The sequence below is a fragment of the Leptonychotes weddellii genome, chromosome 2, assembly GCF_054177405.1.
Source record: "Leptonychotes weddellii isolate Sample4059 chromosome 2, ASM5417740v2, whole genome shotgun sequence".
Classification (NCBI taxonomy): Eukaryota; Metazoa; Chordata; class Mammalia; order Carnivora; family Phocidae; genus Leptonychotes; species Leptonychotes weddellii.
Genome location: NC_138370.1, coordinates 72,335,162 through 72,343,144, shown reverse-complemented (window position 1 = coordinate 72,343,144; position 7,983 = coordinate 72,335,162). Strand labels below are relative to the sequence as shown.

The 7,983-nt window shown below is 44.7% G+C and overlaps 1 pseudogene; it reads right to left on the bottom strand.

Moving 5' to 3' along the window:
• Positions 1-4,846: 4,846 nt before the first annotated feature.
• LOC102744243 (forkhead box protein K2 pseudogene) lies at positions 4,847-6,878 on the bottom strand (annotated as a pseudogene).
• Between the last annotated feature and the right edge of the window lie 1,105 nt (positions 6,879-7,983).

The window sequence follows — 7,983 nt, the reverse complement described above, 5'->3', positions numbered from 1 at the left end:
AATTGCTTTCAAAGGGTAATTCCGTGTATGTTAGGGTAAGTCCTAAATGTTTAAGACCCTCATTATTATTCACAAGATGACATATTGGCTAAGTGGCTAGATTCAGTCATATGCCTGCAGTCAGCTGTGGGTTGGCTAGGCAGTCCTGCTGATCTTGGTGGGACTCTCTCACATGTCTGGGGTTAGCTAGCTATTGTCTGGTCTGATAGCCTCAGCTTTGAAGCTTAGTCTGGGCATGTTCTCTTACAGTAAGACAGGTTAATGAGAGGGAGTGGAAATGATGTGGGAAACAAAGGCAGAAGAAAAATTATTAAATTTCCTTACTACCTACATTGACAAGTCCTTGAAATAGGCAGAGTGACATTCCTCTAGGCACTCAACTGCCTCAATGTTAATACTTTGCTAAGGGCAAAAGGCAATCCTAGCCTGACAAGCCTCCCTCCCCCCACCCCCCCAAGGCCCTGTAAGTCTACTTTAACGTATAAAAATTCCTTTGGAAACTTCCTTTATCTCTAAACCCCCCCAAAATACGTGTTGGCAATCATCCCCCAAGCATATGGCCCACCGATATACATCTGAAGGGTCTCATGACTACGGTTTTATTACACGGTAATAAATGACCTTTTCCCAACGATAGCTAGCCCCCTCAAGGTCCTGGAAACCTTGCTTCCAAAATTCCTTAGAGACTTACATTATCCCTAACCCCTTCCCAACTTGGAAGTCTATAATGGCCACTCCTCATGACCCCATTGCAGCTCTTTCTGCCCACGGGTCCTGTCCCCGTGCTTTAAAAAATCACTTTTTTGCACCAAAGACGTCCCAAGAATTCTTTCTTAGCTGTTGGCTTTGAACCCTAATAACGTCTTTCCTACATCAGGAACATGTAAGCATTTCTTCAAGTCTCTTGTGTCGAGCTTACTGTTATCCACGGGCCAAAGCAAGCTACATGGCTGAGAGTATGGGGTATGAGTGGGAGGGCATTGGCAAAGGTATGGAAAATTAAGATCATTTTTGCAATAAATTTCTATACATATTTAAAAAGTTTACAGATACTGCCAAATTGCCCTCCCACACAATTTGATTTGTTTTTACCACAACATATGGTGTATAAAAGAGGGTTTGGGCAACAGAATTCAGTCTCCCATGTGAAATATTAGAAACATAGCACAATTTTACTTTAATGACCTGTGTCCCTTCCTTTTGATTTCTGCTACAATGTTCTAGGACAACTAAGTATATTATAGTTATTGCTTTTTTCTGTTGTATAGTTTTCCTACAGATTTATGATGTTTACATTATTTTTTATAACTAAGTTTTAACTTTAATTAAAGCAACTTTAATAGTTCTTTTTTTAGCCTTAGTCATAATTAAAAGGGAATTAATATGTACTGTTAATCTTTTCATAAAGTAGCTTCTATATTCCAACGACTGTGTATTTTGCACTACCTCTTAGTTTAATGAAATTTTGTTATTAGGTAAGTTTGCAAAACATAGGCACAGGTGCTATATTTTCTGAGATCATTTACATCTAACAATCCTTCTCTGTTGCTTTTATATATGAATAAGGTGAGGCTAAACTATTGGGTCACATATTTCTCCTTATTTATCTACTATCTTCTGGAATTGAATGGTCCTATGGAGAGCTTCGAGATAGATTTTTTTCCCCTCTCATTCATTCATTTGACACTTATTTATTGAGCTTCTACCATTGGACAGGCACTACTCTAGGTATTGATTGTATAGAAATAAACAACATACGTGCAAATATCTCTGCTCTCCTGGAGCTTAAATTCTAGTGGGAGGACATATACAATAAGCAGAATGAATAAATAATGAATGATCTATATTGTATAGATAAATAAATATAATTTAACAAGAAAAGGAGGGATATGGAGTGCCAGAGTGAGGGGTACCTTTAAATGGGGCAGTCAGGAAAAGAATCCATGAGAAGTTGACATTTGAAGGATATGAGTGAACAAGACTTACAGATATTTGCATCAAGAACATTCCAGGCAGGGAGAACAGCAAGTGCAAAGGCTCTGAGGTAACATGTCTGGCATATATGAGGAAGAGTATGGAGGCCTGTTTCACTGGAGCAAACAAAATAAGGTGAAGAATAGAAGAGATGAGGTCAGGCTAACTGAGGTTAAGATTAGGTTGAGCCTTATAGATCATTTTAGAAATTTGGTTTATATCACAATGAGAGGTAAAAACACTGGATGGGTTTGAATAGAGAAGTGACAGGTCTGACTTAATGATTTAACCAAAATATTCTGGCTGCTTGTAAGTGACTTTAAATTTGTTGTTGTTTGTCTTCTCCTCATGGATACTCAGAGAAAACTTAAATTTTTTTATCCTTGAAGTATAAAATCTTTCTCAGCATATGCATATTAGTTGTGGTGGTTTTATGTTATTATTTTCTGTAACATACTACATCCTTTTGACTCATAAATTTGGCTCTTTCTTCATTTGGGGAAAGTTTTCTTCTGTAACATCTTTTAATGTCTTTTTAATTTCATGTACTATTTCATATTTCAGGGGCACCCTTTATCAGTTTGTTGAAATGCTGGTGTTTGCCCTCCTGCTATCATTTTTGTTTTAAATACTTCCCTATCTTTGCTTCCTCTGTATTTGGTCTATAATTTTCTCAAAACTATCCCCCACGTATCAGAATTATTTTTCTCTCATTTTCCTTCTACCTGCTTCATATTTATTTATTGTTTCCTAGCTCTTTGTGGTCTTCAACTTTTTTCATTGCCTTTTCCTTTAAAATTTTTTATTGTGTTATTTATTTTTCCTCTGTCATCTTATTTCATAGATAATTTTCTTTATTTTCTGTCATAATGCAAAGTCTAAACGTCTAATTTCTTGGAGTATGCTTATTCTAGAAAAATCTTTTAAACTTGTTCCATTTTAAAATTTTTTTCCTGCTCTAGTATTTTTGTGTTGTTGATGAGCCTTTTATATTTATGCTTTTCATTTTTGAAAGGGGATGGTGCTGTCTAGGCCTTTTCATTGCCCTAAATGGGTTGGGTGGTTCCTATTTTGCTCCCTTCTGTTTTCACCTGGGTCCTCTTTGCACCCTCATCTTATAATGTGAGCTTGAGGCAAGGTGTAATGTGTAATGATGCCTTCTGTTTCTGAGGGGATAGTTGCTAGAAAGAACACACCTATAAGGGACCTCAATTTTATGTTTCTGTTTCTTTCTTCATGGTTATTATTATTATTATTATTTTTGAAAAGGGTATGCAGTATAAGACTGAATCTTTTTTTCACATGAGGTAGGACAGTTCTGTCGTTTTAAACACACACAACACTTAGGAGGCTTGTTTTACTTAGAGTGGAAAATTATGCCAGGAACAAAGTCAACAAAAAGAAACAAACCACAGGAACCCCTGTGGTGGCTCAGTCCGTTAAGCATCTGCCTTCAGCGCAGATCATGATCCCAGGCTCCTGGGATCCAGTCCCGCATCTGGCTTCTTGCTCAGCGGGAAGCCTGCTTCTCCCTCTCCCTGCCGCTCTGCTGCTTGTGCACTCTCTCTCTCTGTCCCTCTGACAAATAAATAAAATCTAAAAAAAAAAACAACAATACAGTAAGAATACTTAAAAAAAAAAAAAAGAAAAAAGAAACCACAAAAAGTAGCAGGAAAGAACCAATTAAGTGCAGCTCCAAGAATCCAGCCGTTCTTTGGGTCATGGTTACATGCAGCCCGATGTGGGCGTCTGTGAGTCCGTCCTGCATACTGAGCTGGAGGTGCACGACATGCATCAGGTGCCTGCTCTAACATGGAGCACCTGCAGATATCCTCAAGTAGCTCCATCTGAACTTTAACAGGACAAACAAAAGGAGATCATTCCATAGGCTGAAAACAAACAACAAAAACGAAACGACACTGTTTCTTTTCCCCCAAATGAAATCAACATGAAAGGTCCTAGGAGATTCCAAAATTTCCAGAGTAGAAACGGAATGATCTGAAATGTCAAAGACCCCAGTATTTTGTAAAGAAAGTATACCTCAAAATATTCCAGTTCCCCATGAGAACAACAAGATACTGCCTTATCTACCAGTGCCAACGCCAAGGGTCTGGGGAGGGCAGCGGGGAGGGCTCCCGCCCTGTCCCTGCAGCTCTGCCTGCCCCAGGCACCGCCCTCAAGAGGACCACGAGTTTCTGCTCTGGGTTACAAGCTGAGCTCAGAATGGGGAGGCGCTTCCGGAACCAGGCTTTATTGCAGGTGGTTTTGTTCGGGTGTGATTTCTTTCTTTGAGTTTGAAGGCCATCTGCATTTTTGTGTTTTCAGTGCTGAGGTGAAATGCAACCGCAGGGCCCCTCTACCCTCCGAGACAACATGCTTCCAGCATAGGTGAGAGACAGTGTCTCCTTTTGGCACCGGAGAGTTAATATACAAGTAAGAAAAACTGTCCTGATAAACAGTTACAGAGGAGCTGGAGGCAAGGACAGTGATAAATAGGTTACACGTTAGAAGCCCCGGGGGCAAAACATCCTGACTTTGCAGCTTCCAAGACCCTGGGGCTAACAGACCAAGAACCACTGGTGCAGAGCCTGCCTCCCCTCTTACCCCTCTGCTCTGGGGTAACCCCTAGACTCATTACAATGCATTTGCATTACGGTTTTAGTCCCCCAAGGAGGTTCCCATAGAAACCTTCTAGGTTTCTCCCAACCTGTGGGAGGAGTTCCCCAAATGATTGGAAGCAGCCTCTATTAGAGACCACCCTGTCCATGATCCAAGACTCCCCCCCCTCCATAAAAAGAAAGTACCCCTGTAGCCTCAGGGCGGTTGCAACCTCTGGGCCTGTCCACTCTTTCTTCTTTAGAGTGTACTGTCCTTAAGAAACTGCTTTGTGCTTGCTACCTTCCTTCTGGCTGTCTTTCTTTGAGCGTGGATCCCCATGTAAATCTTTTCGTGGGGAATCCAAGAACTGCAACCTCCATTCACACAGCACAGGTTCTCCTGGTGGTAATAGTCCCAGTCGCTCGTTTGGGACGTCCTTCTCCCTGCTGGCCACCGGCTGTGGTCCACACTCAGGGCGAGGAAGATGCTCGTGCTGTCTTCCGTCTTGAACTGTCTCTGCTCTGACCGCTCTGACTGGTCGCCCTTCTCGTGCTCTGTGGGCAAAGAGGCCGACACTGACGCATGTGTTGCCAGCTTGCGCAGAGGACTCACCACAGCATTGTTCACCTGGTCGCGACCGGCAGCCGGGATTGGCACCGTGTGAGTCTCGTTTTGTGTTAGGGTTTTTTTGAGCAACCGGTACCTGACCTGGAGGTACCTGTTATACTATGGTGACTGGACAAGGGGTGGTCTGTGACGTCTGAGTGGTCTGGCCAGCAGTGCCTAGTGTGGCACGGCTAATTGCAGGAATAGGCTCTACGTTCACCTTTACTTCTTTGTGATCTCCATTCTCTTGCAGCTGTGCCTTAGGAGGGGCCAGCACGGCCCCCTGAGTGACCACTGCCTGGCCGGCGACAGTGTATGTGTTTGCTGGGGCCAGGCTGGCCCTGCTGGTGATAGACACTGCTGGGATCTGATGGATGACGTGCACTTCCTGCACAACAAGCTGCCCGGAGGCCGAGGTGGTCACGGGGCTGTGACTGTGTAGGTGACAGGCCTGATGGTTGGTGGCAGCTGCTGCTACATGGCAATTAAAACGGGCCAGCTAGATAGCCTGGTGTGCTCTGGGCAGACGGGGCCTCTTGGATGACAGCCAGTTTGGACTGTGAGGTGCCAGGCTCAGGCTCTGGGGGTGGGGGGGCGGTGAACCTTCTCTTAAGAGGCTCTTGGGGGTCTGGGCACCGCTGCAGTGAGCAGACAGCACTCCAGTGTGATTGAGAGAGGCTGGGGCCCTTCTAGATGAGAGAGGTCCCGGGGGCGGGGGGGGGGGGGGTTGAAGCAAGGCCACGCCCCTAGGCCATCTTTATCCTAGAAGCCTGCTCTATTAATTTGCTTTCAGAGGTAGGATCTAGCCTCCGGAATAAGCCTTTGCCTGGTTCTTCCTGGGAACCTGGTATTTTGATGAAATAACGATTCGGAGAGATTGCAGCAAATTGAATTCTGCCAGTCCTTGTCCACAGCCCTGTAGTATGGATAATTTTTAGTGATGAATAAATTCTATTTAGGGTGAGTTGTTTATCAGGAACCATTGTAATTGCTTGTACGATCAACTGTGCAGAGGAATAAGGTGGCTTTGAATCCTCTTCTGGGCTGTCTCCACCAGAAACTTCCTTTTCATTTTCTGGCTGCAAGTTGGCGGCCATTAAATTGAGGTCAGCTGGTATCACACAGCCCATTTTGTGCCCCGAAGGGCCTGCTCCCCGGGGGCTGGATGAGCAGGCATTTGCAGCACTGACGCCTTGCGTGGGGGAGGGAAGGGGACTGATGAAGCAGGCCGTGGTGTCTGGAATGTTGATGGTCAGGGGCAAGATGTGGGCAGGCACGGCTTCACCCCGGAGTCTCCTGCTACTCCCTCTTCTCATTGGACAGGGCGGTGAACGTGATCTTGATGTTTGTGTCTGGGAAGCTGAACGCGCATGCGCGGGAGCTGTTGCGGCAGCCACTGACGCCTCCGGAACACGCTGAGCTCCATCCAATGCGCTACTCTTGCTGAGGCAGCGCGGGAAGCGGCTTGGGGCGTGAGGCTGTCGTGGTGGCGCAGCGAGATGAAGCTCGAGTGGCCCATGTTCACATCCACTGGGCCCTGCAACCAAGTGGCGCCCGGTGATCACCGAGTGCTTCTTCATCAGGTACTGGAACTCGTGGCCCTGGAGGCACGCCAGGTCCCAGTAGTGGGGCGGGACCCGCCAGGGGCCTGCGAGTGTCCCTGCAGCCTTCCATGGAGGCCATGGAGCTGAGGGACGCATGAGGATGCCTGGTGAGCAACAAGTGAAGGCTTCTCCATAGTATTGATTCATTGACTGATTCATAGATTTATTTATTTTAGAGAGAGAGAGAGAGAGCATAGAGGGAGGGGCAGTGGAAGAGGGAGAGAGAGTCTTAAGCCGACTCAGCGCTGAGTGCGGGGCCGGGTGGGGTTGAATCTCACCACCCTAAGATCAGGACCTGAGTGGAAACCAAGAGTCCAAGGCTTAACCAACTGCGCGACCCAGGCGCCCCTTTCCATAGTTATTATGAAGGACATATCTGGGGGGTATTCCTCTATGGTGAAGGGCGCTTTCAGTTTGAGAATGCTCCTCCACCTCAGGGGGAGTGTGTATGTTGGATGAGTTTGGTGGTCCTCTGGCTTCCAGGAATCACTCTTTAATCCGAGGCAGTGGAGAAGAGTGTTTAGAAGAACAGCCCATATTTCTGCCCCTATACCATTGAGTTGAGTTTGTTCTAAGTTAGGGGTATCAGTGAAGGTTCCATGAATTTCTTTTTCCCCCTCTGCTGTCCTTTTCCCCAGTTGTCAGGAGAAGTCATCACTGTGTTAGTTCTGGGAGCCCTAATTGTTCTGTTTCTGGAAGGAACTTTTAAAGGATTGTTTGAGTTAAGCTTCCTTTACTTGTTTCACAACTGATGATAGGTTCTTTCTTTATTCTTTTTCTTTTTGGAGGATAGTGTCATGTTATATGTTTTATGTCTCTCTGCCATCTTTCCCTGTACGTTGCTTGCGTGTGTTTAATCTCCTTGAAAAATTCTCATAAAACTTGCTTTTGTGGCTAGTTTTAAAACCCTTCACTATTGTAGTCTTCATGATGTCTGTCCTATTCATATGACACCTATCCTATGCCACAGAGGAAGTGAAATTGTGTGTGGTCATGGTTAAGATGTTTGAGGGAATTCTCCAGGCAGCTTGTATCATTTCTTTTAAAAATATATTTTCCTCTTTGACCCAGAATATACTGAAAAGTAATTTTATAGAAGATTCATTTCTGTCTTTCTGAATTTGTTCAATTTAAAGATCATTTTTTTCCCCTCTGATATAAAACAAGGAACCTGGCTGGGGGTGTCTAGCAAGTAGTGTCC